The 15,376-nt window shown below is 39.7% G+C and overlaps 1 long non-coding RNA gene across 1 annotated transcript; it reads left to right on the top strand.

Moving 5' to 3' along the window:
* Positions 1 to 7,687: 7,687 nt before the first annotated feature.
* Positions 7,688 to 9,556, top strand: LOC138048462 (uncharacterized). Its single transcript, XR_011132198.1, has 3 exons — positions 7,688 to 7,960; positions 8,161 to 8,345; positions 9,433 to 9,556. It is a non-coding gene; the product is annotated as an uncharacterized lncRNA (long non-coding RNA).
* Positions 9,557 to 15,376: the final 5,820 nt, after the last annotated feature.

The raw sequence follows: 15,376 nt of genomic DNA, 5'->3' as shown, positions 1-15,376 counted from the left end.
TTACCTAGTCATCATTTAAACGCGATACGAAATAAAGCAGTCACCCCAGTGTGAAACTCGCGCTGGTGCGAGTTTTTTCGCGTAAACACCCCGTTAAGGTGCCTCAAACCAGTTTCAAAACTTTCAAGAAACCTTGTTATTAAAAGGATTGACACTACAACACTTTATCACGTAACAGCAACGTTATGGAACCATGTGAAACATCAATTATTGCTGAGCAAGATACAGTCATTTTTGTGACGTAAAATGTTACCATGGTGACAGGAAAGCCTTGCAAAGACACCCTATATTTTGGCCTTAGTTGCTCATATCTGAAAACGAACTCGATAACCCCAATTGTTCATTGCACAAAAGTAATCAGCACGCCAAGATAAAACTCTTTTAGCCTCTTAACCTTTGGTAATAAATTCAGTTTAAAGATAACAAAATACGCTCTTGAGTAAAATTCACTCGTTTCTTCTTTAAATAAATAGTCTCCAAAAAAAGTAACTGCAAATTGCTCTGACGGATGTTTGCCTGCATGTTATGCATGTCTTGCAGTTGCACTAAGCTAACGTTTATTTCACACATTAAGGAAGGACTGAAGATGTTGTTTCCGCTTCATAATTCCTCTTTTTTTCAGTCTAATCTGATGTCAGGTCAAAAACATTTTTGGGCTTTACGTTTGCACCAAAAATTAACGTAAAAGCCAGGAGTTAACAGTAAAAGACCAGCCAAAAGACAGATGAAGAAATTCTAAACGAATTCTAAACTTGAGAATTATCGCAAATCACAATGCTAACAAGCACAAAAGCAAAAGAAATGGTTAATAAATATGAAGATTTTTACTATGTGAATGTTTTTGGGTTAAAGTAAAGCGATGTATTGTTGAAATATCTTCGTGACAAAGGAGCTATGTCACGCAAATGATATAATTTCACGACACTGAAAACAAAAACAATCTTCGAACTAGTAAGTCTTAGCAATAAATTGGATTAACCAGAAGTTAAAAAAAATATTGTTGGCTTCCCAAATAAACTTCATTTTACACTATAATGACAAAACAGATATTTTTCTGAGGTTAAAAATTGTCAGAAGGAAAAGATTACTGTCTCCTAGCGTATCACATATCAACGTACGTATGCAAATTTGTTAAGCTCGAGTATTACACAACATGAATTGATAAACGCCACTTTTTCCAGCGAAACATTTATTGAAACAAACAACATATTTATCATTAGAAGGGTGAAGAGTGAAGACAAAAAACCCAATTGTGTCAAATTACCATACGCAACAAAATAAAATCAACACTTGGTAAAATATTAGAAATACAGCTCACTTTGATTACGGCTCGACGGGCGAAAGATTGCCCATCAGGGCTTGGCCGAAGTATCCCAAACAAATTTGGTATTATTTGTGTCCCAGCAAACGGAGCTCGCCCAGAGCAATGCCTTGCCAACAATATCAGTCAGACTGTACGGAGCATGAAGCATAAAGGAAATTTATTGCCCAGAGGAAATAAATGGATTTATGCTGAGTGTGACATGATTAGTTAGTTATTTCCCATGTTGCAATTTGGGTATTTCTTCATTCGGGATTTTCTGGAAACCATTCAACATTTGTGCAAGCTAGGCGGAGGCTAATTCAACAGAGTCAAATCAATGTCCCCCCACCCTCCCCATTTTTACTTTCTTGTGGATGTAGTGTGTCCCCTCACGTTTGCTGGGATGAAGTCTTCTAAATTCGGGTATTTCCTAGGTTACATGCTGATTTTCAATAAACGGCCAAGCCCATCAGGGCTTGGCCAAAATATCCCAAACATAAATGGTATTATTTGTGTCCCAGCAAAGGCATCTCGCCCAGAGCAATGCCTTGCCAACAATATCAGTCAAAATTTATAGAGCATGAAGCATAAACAAAGTTTTATTACTTCTATTGTTTGCTGTTTGCATTTACGTTTACAGTGCAATTCAAAAGCGTTCCTGAATTAAACATTCCGCGCGCACTGTTTACAATTTCTAAAGTTTCAGAAACTGTACTACCACTACCACTAGCTTCTGTTGCACTGCTGGATGTACAAGGTCCAAGTAGATTTGACACTTAAAGTGCATCTGACGGAAAAAATCGTATATTTTTTTATCGTCGATTTGATTAGCCCTTAGTATAAATACTTGCTTTTTGCCGAAAGTTTGACTTCATAAGCAAAAGCGAATTAAATAGGAATTTTTTTTCCACGATCGTTTGGCGGCCATTTAGAAAGCGCTTTTGGTTGAGGTCACGTGTGGTCATTACGTCATAACTGTGTAAGAAGTGGAGCAGTCCGGTCAAATCCCTCGGTTTGCATCGCGTACAAGTCGCAAACAAAACTTCTGTTGGATGCCGTCTAATAAAAATTAGCGGTGATCAGGCACAAACACGTTCATTATTTATCCTTTCTCGCATGTGTCAACCACGGATTGAATGAATTGACCGACGATGGTCAAAACTTGTTAAAAGATAAATGTAAACATTGTAACATGCATAATGCCATAGAAAGCCATAGTAGTAGTTTGCTATCAAAGTATAACGGCAGTAAAGCACGGATTGCTTAGACCATGAATTTTTTTATATCAACGAAGATCTAAGTTGTACATTCTGAAATGTTTTAGCAAAATGTGAGACGACACATAAGCAAGCCGATCGGTTTTAATAATTGTGTCGATGGGACTATTGATTGCAGAGATGAACTTTTTATCGCGTCTTTAATTAAGCCTGCAAGGTGTAGCATTTAAAAATGGGAGACAAATATTTTCAATATAAATAATGTGAATTAATAAAAGCCCGAATAAACACAGTGAATGCAAACGACTGATTGCACGAAACGGATGAATGTATGTAAGTTTTTTATTGTCATGTGAGACGTGATATGTGGAAGTTTGGACGAGCCTTTTAATAACTGAAGCTTAAGTTACAACCCAGTTCAGAGGTTACCTTGTCTCCGCGAATGGACTCGGGAAATGAAAAGGCCGGTGATCCAAAGGGATGCAAGAAAAAGAGAGACCCCGGGAAGCGCTGTGTAGTAATGTTTTGCAATAACACCAATGCGCAAAACGTGAGTTTGCATCAATTTCCGAAAAATGACCGGCTACGGAAACAATGGATTCAGTTCGTGCTAACGAAAGGAGACGATAACTGGCAGCCAGGATCTGGGCACATCTGCAGTAACCATTTTTTCTCCAGAGTGCTACCACGGTATGGGGGCGAAATTGGCTGGGTTTGCTTCCAGACTTAAACTGAAGGGTGACGCCGTGCCAACAATTCAAGTAAGTCCTCCTGTCCAGAAACTTGACGAAGCACGGAGACTAAAAAGAAAGTTACCTCCCGCGAAAACGAAGGCGGACGAATCAAGTGACAGGGAGACACCAAAGCGGCGAACTCGCGCTCTATCAAAGTTAACGGCAAATCGGGTACGTTTCTTTTACACAACACGCAACTTAACCCTCTAACTAATTAACAAAATTATGCCATGACAATGCGTGGAATGCTTTTAATCATTTCTGCCACTTGAGAACTTGTACTGATACTGATCCAAAGGTATTTTTTTGGCACAAAGCTTGTGTCACAGTTTGAGCAAATGCAAGAGACTGGGTCAGTCGATAAGGAAAAGCCATCCACAAGTGGTCATATTGATGACGAGAAAGCCCAAGCAGAACAGGTTCCTGGTTATAACCAAAGTGAGATGTTTTTTCCTTGCGCTGAATTGTTCAAGGAAAACAAAGGAAGCCAAAAAGGACTTCGCCGTCCAATTTGTCGTAGTAAAGGTAATTAAACAAACTTGTTATATTAAACATCACATGGACTTTGAAATTATTCTATTAACAACCCGTTGAGATATCTTTGTTGTCTAATTGATCACTTCAGGTACTCAGGTATCCCCCAAAAAGAAGATTTTGGTTCACATGGGGTCGCGGTGCAATATAGAAAATCTTCCTCTCTTAACCCTCCTCAATGAGGAAAGGAAAAGAAACACTCCCTATGATGCACACGAACAACTTCATCAAGAAATTGATGCCAATCCCTTCGAAGACGTTGAAGTTGACGATGCACTCCGTCTTTCGAATCAGAAGATGAAGAAAAGGAGGCAGAGGATAAAGATTCAATCACAAAATCTGAGCAGTAAGACTAAAATTGAACTTTTCTTTGTTTGTGTCTATTAAGTGAAGATGACTGTGCTATCTTTAGTGTTCCCACCGTTGAATAAGGAAATTATAGACATTTCGGATTTCCAATTTTTTTTTAATTTCATTCCTTGACAATAACACGTTTCCCTTAAACGTGAAAGTTTGAAATTGTATTTCCAAGTCTATGTCAGACATGCACTTTAAAATGTTCATTCAATTGGTTTATTGTTAAAACTTAGATCAAAAGAAGTTAACGACAGTGCTAAACCCCACGAAGAGAGAAAGTTCATTGTGTTCGAGACAAACCTGCTAAGTTTGTTTGCCTCATGTCCCATTTGTGCTGGTTTTGGTGAGGCGCTCATTCTTAAGGAAATTGGTACAATGGTCAAAATGCATTACTGGTGCACTGAAGAGAAGTGCAGTTTTACCAACGTTTGGTTCAATCAACCGTTTGTCAGGGGAAGGATGCCTGTTGGAAACTTGTTGCTTTCGTCTTCCATTTTACTATCCGGTGAGTGGCCAGTTGTATATGTAGCACAAGAAACCAGAACCAGATACTAAAATCAGACTGATACACAACGCATGACAGTTTTAACGTGGTTTATACAACGAATTAACCACAAAAATGCGCACGGTAGTTGTAGGGCGAGACTAATGTTCCTTGATCATGGGTAATAAGTGGTGGGTCATGCTTTCCAAAGTCACAAGTAATAACGGAGTTGTTGGCCCTACAACGCAAAACTTTGTACCCACGATCAAGAACCATCTCCTGTTCCCGAAATTATATGGACGGGCTGTGAATTTTTTTTTCCAAGTGTATGGTCGTCATCGCATTTGTTTGTTTCTCATTTGTTTTTGATCACAGGATCGTCTACAGCTAAAGCTCTCCGGATGTTGAAACTTATGAACGTTGCCTGCATCTCCGAGCGCACCTTCTACAGACACACACGTATGGGCAGCCGTCACCGCCAAAAATACAAGCCTAGTTAATGGTTAAGAATAAACCGGAATGGTTTAATTGTCCTTTGTAGAACGGTTTATCAGAATTTGAAAAGATGTATTTAAAACACAAATGGACAAGTCACCCTTAGTGAAATGAAATAAACAAACATTAAATGGTTTAGACAATTCAGAAACTGTGTAGATACCCTTGGTGAATTGATTCAGTGAAAACACGAGTGGTTAAGTGTTTAATGAAATGGATCAGTCACCTTATGCAATCATCGCAGTTAACACAGAATTGGTCAGTGCCAAAGACCACCGGTGTAATTATCCTTGTCAAAATGACAAAGTCAAATCTTGAATGGATCAGCATACTTTGACATGATATGCACTGAAACGGCAAACGGTCCAGCTTACCGTACATGGATTTAGTGATGTGACAAACGGTTCAGAGTAGTTTGTAATGGCTTATTTTATCTGCAAATGGTTTATCGTGAACCGCAATGGTCTAGCATAACATTGATCGGTTTACCATAATGTCAAACGGTTTAGTGTTACCCCTAATGGCTTAGCGTCACGACAAATGGTTTAGTAGAAAGCGAAATGGTTTAGTGTTGCAGCAAATGGTTTTCGCCGGAACCGCCAAAAATACAAAAGTGAAATGGACAAGTCAAGATTGAAATGGAATAGTCAATGTGGGGTCTTACGTCACAACCTATACGTCATTCAGATAAATATTGGCGCAAATTTGCCCCAACGAGGTTCGTACCGCGAAGTGCACAAGTCGGATCGGGAACAGGTTATTTCTACCAGTACCGCCTCGTTTACTCGTCTCAGTGATCCTTATTCCGATAAGAATCCTTCTTTGTTTTTGCCTAGTTTAGCTGGATTGGTAATTTTTCTACTCTGATCATTTTGCCGTGATATCGGCAAGTTATATACATGAATGTGGATCAAAGCAAAGTAAGCACAGGAGACATGGGCAGGCCGTGTTTTTCTTTGTCTTCAACTGTACGCTAGTTAGCCACTGACAATCAGTTTCTGAAAATGTGAGTTTCTGTATAAAGCAAAAATGCTCACAACAATCAGCAATGCAGACATGTCAAGGGACATCCACTTAGGTCAAACACTCAGATGGAATTGAAAGAAAAAGAAAAAAACACTATGAGACCCTCCTTAAAATTCCTGTCAGCGTTATCTACCCGCGAAAACGGCAGCGGTTTTCAACGATACCAATCTTTTAGTGTCGTTATGAGGCCGTGTTCAGGAGTTTCACTTTGCAATTCTTCTTTTATCCTCTTTCATCTTCTTCATGTTTTAACTGGCTATTGAAGGGTATTTACATGTAAAATGCAGAGGGAAAAAAAACCTTTCCGTGATTAATCCTTTGTTATTAGAATTTATGGAACTGAAGATAAAAATAATTTTTATTGTAACCTGAAACAAAAGGATTGACATACTGTTAAGAGGCATCGTTTTACGGGACAGCTACCTGACACTTTCAAACAGGGCATTCGTGATAAGGCGATTGATTGTTTTAAGACATGGAAGCTGTTTATGAGTAACGGGTAGCAAGTGTATTTAACTTTAATTCAGAGGTTCAAGGAAAGGCTTGAAACGATAGAGAAATATGCTCAGGTTTCTACAGAAACTCACATTTTCAGAAACTGATTGTCAGTGGCTAACTAGCGTACAGTTGAAGACAAAGAAAAACACGGCCTGCCCATGTCTCCTGTGCTTACTTTGCTTTGATCCACATTCATGTATATAACTTGCCGATATCACGGCAAAATGATCAGAGTAGAAAAATTACCAATCCAGCTAAACTAGGCAAAAACAAAGAAGGATTCTTATCGGAATAAGGATCACTGAGACGAGTAAACGAGGCGGTACTGGTAGAAATAACCTGTTCCCGATCCGACTTGTGCACTTCGCGGTACGAACCTTGTTGGGGCAAACCACGTATAGGTTGTGACGTAAGACCCCACATTGACTATTCCATTTTGACTTGTCCATTTTCACTTTTGTATTTTTGGCGGTTCCGGCGCAAACCATTTGCTGCAACACTAAACCATTTCGCTTTCTACTAAACCATTTGTCGTCACGCTAAGCCATTTGGGGTAACGCTAAACCGTTTGACATTATGGTAAACCGATCAATGTTATGCTAGACCATTGCGGTTCACGATAAACCATTTGCAGATAAAATAAGCCATTACAAACTACTCTGAACCGTTTGTCGCATCACTGAACCCATGTACGGTAAGCTGGACCGTTTGCCGTTTCAGTGCATATCATGTCAAAGTATGCTGATTCATTCAAGACTTGACTTTGTCATTTTGACAAGGATAATTACACCGGTGGTCTTTGGCACTGACCAATTCTGTGTTAACTGTGATGATTGCAAAAGGTGACTGATCCATTTCATTAAACACTTAACCACTCGTGTTTTCACTGAATCAATTCACCAAGGGTATCTAGACAGTTTCTGAATTGTCTAACCCATTTAATGTTTGTTTATTTCATTTCACGAAGGGTGACTTGTCCATTTGTGTTTTAAATACATCTTTTCAAATTCTGATAAACCGTTCTACAAAGGACAATTAAACCATTCCGGTTTATTCTTAACCATTAACTAAGCTTGTATTTTTGGCGGTGACGGCTGCCCATACACACGCTTCTACGTCAACCCTGTCGTAATCCAGGAATGGCGCAATCACCAGCAACAACTCCTAGATGACTTGGCCAGGCTGAACGTGAAGGGGGGCTGGTGGTAGCTGGCGACGGTAGATGTGACTCGCCTGGCTACTGAGCAAATTTGGTTCGTTTACTTTTATGGAACAACAGATCAACGGAGTGGTGGATTTTCAGCTAGTGCAGGTTAGCACATACTATTCACCCGGTCCACTCAGTCTCCAAAAGGTCCCTTTTCCGCTTCTGTACACTAGCTACGTAAATATAGTATAATTTATTGACTTTATTCTTAACGTGTATTCTTACCAATATAATGTCTTCAATGCCTCGACTTTCATATTATTCCTGACAATACTGACAATGTCAAGATCTTATTATTTTTACAGCAACGAAGTCAAGAATAGTGCGTGGATGGAACACGAAGGGTTGGTTCGCGCCGTCGGATGTATCAACAATGCTGGACTGAATATTTCTCAGATTATCACTGACAGGCACAAGCAAAATGAGGCATGGATTCGCAGAAATATGCCTGACACCTGTCACTATTTTGACATCTGGCATGTATCGAAAGGTAATGAATCGATCATGTTAAATAAACATAACAGATAGCTGGCACAACCGAAACAATGCATAAGGACCACTTGAACATCGCTAACACCCGCCAAGCATACCTTTCTATCATGCTAGTTGTATTCAGTTCTAAATATTCAGCAATGTTATTTATATAATCACCTTGAAACAGGTCTTAGCAAAAAGATCGAAAAACTGGCCAAAAAGAAAGAATGTGAGGATGTCGCTCAATGGCGCCAGTCCATTTCCAATCACATGTACTGGTGTGCAGCTTCAACACCAGATGGCAATGGCCCATTGATGCAGGCAAAGTGGAAAATGTTACCCCTTCACATCCAAAACTTACATGCTGATGTAAATAATAATTTGTATCCTGAATGTGGGCATGGAGAACTGGAGGGTGAAGCCCGAACTAGACTATGGCTCATACCAGGTACACAAATAAACAACTATGACTGATGGTACAATTCATAGATCTTATTCATAAATGGCGGCCAATTTATAATTCTTTTGTTGAAGTACAAAATAGCCTGCTAAGCCTCGATACCATACAGTGAATTGAAAAGAAATTTTGCTCTAAAATGAGGCTTGGTAGGCTAATATGCAAGTGGACAAAAGAATCATAAATGTGACCTCAATTTAAGAATAAGGTCTATGATGCAACAGCATGCAGTTCTGACACTAATCTCTCAAGTCAAACTCTGTTCCAACACCAGTTTGGGAACTGAAGGCGACTAAGTAGATTCTATATAATAATGAGATGGGAATATTATATTATTACCGGTATAACTGACCGAGATATCACAATTTGCCAAAAAATATCTGCTCGTGCACATACTTGTTCAAGAGCCAACATGTAAACAGGGTACAGACAGCATTTCAAATGTTTGTAATATTGCCTTAATAAGTTTCTTTTCCTCCAATTTATTGACTAAGGACAACACGGGAAATAATGAAAGGCTTTTCGGCTTTGATTTGTTGTCCCTTTCCCATTGATTTAAAGACGATATAACCAAAAACCCGGAGAATACTATTGTTACTAATGATCTAAACGTGTTTTTATGCGATGTGTACATGTAAATCTACAGGCTCAACTGCTGCTGTAAAACTAGAGGAACTGGTACTCAAGCCTTAACTACTCAAAGACATAGCCAAACTGCCACCAAGATACCAAACTTCAGCTCTAGAAGCAAAACACAGTTTGGACATTCACTTTGTTCCCAAGCACACTGCTTTTTCATACTGGGGAATGTACACACGGTTAGTGGAGTACACTGTAAGGCATTCCTTGCCTTTTTGGTCATGCACCTTTCCTAATAGAGCAGGCAACTATATTCAGTGTTTATTGCTTAACAGATTGTGCCTTTCTGCCCTGCACTACAATGAAAATGCAGACAGAATGCAAGCGGTGACATTGGATCGGAGGCCATGCTATTCCATCAGGTTTCCAAAGGCTAAGAAAGAGGGGCCTGCAGTCAGAGAAGTTAAACAAAACCAACTTATGGTAGGATCAAATCAATAATAAAATAATAAATAATAAATAATAATAATAATAAATAATAATAATGTATCACTGAATTTGTTGACAATGCAATGATCAACAGAAATCCTATTAATATTGACAAATTAAATGTACTGTTGTTTTCCCCTGCCTTGCTGTATTAGTAGCTCATCCCTGCCCAAATAGTCAGTTGATATGTCAATATTGTAGTATGATTCATTGGCTATAATGTTTTGGGGTACCAAAACAAGAGCAATGACAACTGTACAATATATATCATGACTCGAGCATGGCAAATCATCCCCTAATGCGCCAATCACCTCACACTTCATTGCTAACGTAAGATTTTGTTTCCTAGGTTATTGCTCCAGTGCCATTACAAAGCTCTTTCTTAGTTATGAGGATAACCCAAAAGCATTGAAGGAGTATATGGGTGTTCTGCAGATCAATACTCCACCACCCCTTGCTGCATCAGCACAAAGGCCTGACAGAGAAGAAGCAATAGCAAGTTTTGTTAGCAGATATAACAGATCTAGCTTAGTGAATTAGGCTAGGTCCTCACAATTATACATGTTCAAGTTTTATGCCCAAAAATGTGTTGTAGTGTTTTCACATGATGTCACGACAGCCATGTTGGTGTCGCACACTAGTCATGTGGGAACTGAAATACTATTTCACGCAAATTATTTCTTTTGTTTTCTTAATCCAATATGGTGGCTAGTCATGACTGAAAAGCACTCTATAAAAATAAAATTCAAGTTTGTCTATTGCTATCTCTGCATATCTAAATCCTGAAAACACCATATCATCTTCAGACCTCCTAGGCTCTTGGAAGTGAGCTCTGATGCAGTTAACTGCACAAGAAGGCAGAGGAACTCTGATTTCCTTGCCAAGAACTCCCCAGCACCACCTAACTAATTGCCTGTAGGCTACGTGCCTACTCTTTTTATGATCAGGACCTTCATATGCAGAGGTCCCATACTGTTGTTTATACTGAAGCCAAGCTGCCTGTAACACCCAGTGGTTGAGGCACACAGTCTGGAAGGCAGGGTGCTGAACAATACAATCCGGAGGTGCTCCTAGGTGCTCTATCTCGACAGCCTCCAAATTTTTTCTTTGAATCTCCTCAATCTCCCGGCAGCAAACATTCTCTTCTTCTCGCCACATCTTGTGGCAATTTCCACAGAGGCACCTATTCATCAACGATAGTTTATAATTGAAAAGGTCATGAGAGGGAATTGAACACTACATCAATTTAGAGACCTTCTTACTGTGCAAATTAGGAATATATCTCGAAAGACATTCTTCTCCCATTTCCATGATGATGTGCTGTAAAATAGTTTTCTATTAATAGTAAGGCTTCTTTGATACTTATCACCTCAGGTTCTTGTGTAAAATATTGTAAAAGAAATTCCTAGATTTCTATAAGATCATGGAAAGCCAGAAGAATCCGGCTATCAGGCTGATAGCACGGTCAAAAAGGATAGGCATGAAAACAAAAGACACTGATTGGTTTGACGCATGGGTGCATCGTTTGCATTCGAAACTTCACAAAAGTTCTGCTCTTTCGAAAAGCTTCAAATTAAAATTCCACACACCCTAAAAAGTGAAATTTTGGAGCCGGCGAATACGAAAAATGAGCTTTTATAACAATTTGGCGAAACTTATATCACGAGAAGTGAAACAGAATAGCACAATGATGGAAGCCAATCATAATTATTCTGTTGCAACACTCGCAGCTTCTGCGATTGTTTGTTTCACGAAAAAGTGAACAAAGCAGCGAGCATTCTAAGTTGAAATAGCGCTGGTGCGGTGACCTTAAATATATGCCGAAGCCTCAACCAAAGCAGTAGTCGCCAAAGCTGGTACCTCGGTAATGTAAATTAATCAAAGTACTGAAGCGAACACAGTGAGTACATGAACACGTAAACAAGTAGCAACAGCATTTTCGTCTGATCGAAAGGTGTTTATTGAAGCTAAATATAATAAATGGAAAAATAGTCACGCCTACTTTCAATTGTGTTAAAACAATTTAACTTGAAAAGTTGCTGCCATTTTGACATCCAAGGTTTCAAGAAACTCACCATTCTTCACAACGACGGCGTGGACGTTCGGTATCATCCTCACGCTCTTGTGTCGCAACATTTCTCTCTGGAGGCTCAAAACGCCATGGCTGAATACCGGCGAAAGACACAACTTCATTTTCCATCGTATCCTCCCCTACAGCTCCATCGAAATCAGATAAATCAGATCCAGAAGTGGAGCTATCACTGCTACTCGATGAGTCGGCCATTTCAGTGCTTTGTGAAAATTACACACCTATGACGTATGATGTCACATGACCCAGAATCGAAGTTTTCATGGTACTGCCAACGAGCGGCAAAATACGAACTTTCAAGGCTGAATTACTGTAACGGGGAAGGTAGCTTCGAAAGATGAACTTTTTTATTCCATCAATACAAATGGACTACGGGGAACGTTTTTGCGAAAAAGTGTTTTTTAGGTGACAGTTGCCCTTTAAGCACTTTGCTCTAAACTAGGTTTCTCGTGGGTTAACAAGGCCATTGACCTATGTCCGGTCCTTTCACGAATTAGTTTTACTTCAACGCCTGAATAAAATAACTCAGTGGCACAGGCAATTCTCAAAGAATAAGCCGTTTTCCGATTCATTCCAACCTCCTTGCACACATTTGGGCGGTCGAGATTCATCCTCAGCTAACCCAAATTATGACTACTTGAAATAAACAAGCTTCATTTGTAAAAAACACGGACATTATCATCACAAACTGTGCGCTGATTAAACAAAAGAAGGCGAAAATCACATGCTTATGTGATTTTTGCTTTCTTTTGTTATTTTGTTTTCTTTTTTTTCTTTTGTTTGCAATTAGGCGCCGGTTGAGAAGCCATTTTAAAAATTCGTGCCTCGTGTTTTACCGGGGTTTCCAAACACTCGAAAAACGGCCTCGGGCTTTCATCAGTTTTCTCGAAATTGGAAACCCCGGTAAAACACTCGCACTCGTTTTTGAAATATTACATCCAGTGCATTTCTACAATGAATACAACCCCAGCCAAAAAGATGGTGACACCAACCCATAATACAAATCCTCTCCCCCATATCAATGTTAATCGCCCAATAACTTTGGGCATTCATGGAGAAAGTCAATAGTGTTTTTTTTTTTTTTTTTGCTGCAACTGTGAAAAGGGGGTTATGTGGCATCAAGTGTCCCAGAAATTTATGACCGAGATTGTTGCCGGGGCGTTGGTAAAAAGCTACAACCGTTTTCAACCTGGTTTTCAACACCGAGCTAAAGACTTTTCGACATGACTAAAAAAATTTCGTCTCTTTTTCCCTCCGCCTCGACTGACTGCGTTCCCGAGTCTCCAAGGATAACACAAAAAGGACATGAAAGAATTTCTTTAAGAAAGCAAACTCTCAAAACTTACGTCTTAACATTTTGATTGGTTAGCCATCCAAAACTGAAGAAATATTTGGTTGCAAATCGATGTTGAGCCCAGGCATACATTCTTAGCAAATTTTGCTAAATTTTAAGCCAAAATCGAACGGTCATCAATATTTGAGCCCTCTCTAGAGATTATTTAGCCTGTCAGAAAAAAAATGAAGCCTGCGCGTAGCCGTACATCATTACTCGAAACCTCTACTTCGCAGACTGACTATACCGGCGGTTTACTCTGTGGGATGAAGACCCGTACAACATTTTGCTGAGGCGTTTACGAGTCCCGAAAGGCAACCGAGAGTGAACTGTTTTCCTTTTTGATTTGGCTTGACACTACCACATTTATATAGCCAAGTATCTTTTCCGTATTATTTTAAGAATCTGGGAGATACTTGTTTCCTGGCGTAATACGAAGTGCTCACCTGCGGTCTCCGTACGTGGTTCAAGAACCTTAGGGCCGATTTAGACGGTACGATTTTTGTCGCATGCGACAAGCTCACGACAGGCCTACGACATGACTTACGATTGTCGCAGCGTTTTAAAACATGTTTAAAAATGCTATGACATTTTTTCTGACGTACACAACAATCGTAAATCATGTCGTGGGCCTGTCGTAAGCCGTTGTCTCATGCAACAAAAATCGTACCGTGTAAATCGGCCCATAAAAACCCACAGCCGTAACCTACTTATTTTACTATCTGTTCAATATTATTGTAACTTATAATATATTTGTTGGTACATCGAAGACAAACTGCATATGTTGTAAAGTTAACTCTTTTCAAGCTGCCAATCGGCTGACTATTGCCAAAACCTAGACTGAGACAGGCTCTCGCAATCAATTCGTGAATCAGATTTGCAATATACAATATCGAAGGGATAATGGAAATTTGATGGTTTCAGGAGAAAAATCTTTGTGCAGGCAATGTCAGACACGCGTACGTGATATGATCAGTTTTGCATAATCACTCAGACAAAGATACATAATATGATTTCGACAGTTGTTGCTTTAGCTTTGACAGAACATATAGCTGACATCGGATCACTGAAGAGATCGTAAATAGTCAAGCAAACAAAATACAATTCCATGAAGTCCTGTCCAAAGCATTTAGCGCAGGGACTATCACGTACCGTGTAAGACTTGAATACCGGTCTCACCAGGATTATTCGGGGAGCCTAAAGACTGAACCCCAGTCCATGGACTACGCCCACGGACTAACCCAAGAATACTATTTCAAGTGAGAGGGGAAGGAGCAGTGGTGAGAGCACTCGCTTCCCACCAGTGTGGCCCGCGGGTTCGTTTAGCGTCACAATTTAGCTTAGGGTAAATGCAGCTGCTTTTCTTTACTTGACGAGCAGAATTTTGGGGACACTTTGCGACATTAATTGTCTGTATTCCGAGACACAAGTGATTCAAGTTGGGGAGAAGAGCAAAGGGACACTTCGTGACGCTTATTGAAATACGCGTGCATGTAATTAGGGTCAATCCGGGACATATCTGTGGAAAGAAGGCTTGCACTTACCCTACGTGTCTTGAACGAAAACAATCGATTTTTCTCATTTGCATTAGATTCGGCACAACTAAAGTTCGACGTTTGAAATTGGCCTTACTTCGCTTCCGCTTGCGTTTCCATTGGCTTACGTTTGCACTTGCGTCGTACGTGTTCACGAACTAGGCTTAACTGAACACCTTAGCTTTTGTTTCTTGTGGTCTACTTGTGTGGCCAACACCTGTTTCGTGCACCTGCACAGTTGAATCTTCAACATTCATTGAATTTTAAATTTATTAACAGTTTGAAAATGTCAACAATACTGGAGAATGCAAAAACAAATTAAATGGATGACGGCATGAGTCAAACCGAAATATGTCTTTGAAAAGTTTCCCGTGAGTCTAAAAGTTATTTCAATTAATCCTTTTCCTGTCAAGAGGTTACGCCAAATTGAATGCAATAATCACGTGTAACATTCCCTTGACCTATGAAGGAATTAGCGCTGTTCACCAGCACCCACATGCAAGCGACTTCTCTTGATTAAGCAAAGGAATTTCCTAATTATCTGAACTGGGAATCGAAATGACTG

The sequence above is a fragment of the Montipora capricornis genome, chromosome 1 (assembly GCF_036669925.1).
Source record: "Montipora capricornis isolate CH-2021 chromosome 1, ASM3666992v2, whole genome shotgun sequence".
Lineage (NCBI taxonomy): Eukaryota > Metazoa > Cnidaria > Anthozoa > Scleractinia > Acroporidae > Montipora > Montipora capricornis.
Note: the sequence above shows the minus strand (reverse complement) of the source record. Positions and strands in the feature narration are given on the sequence as shown.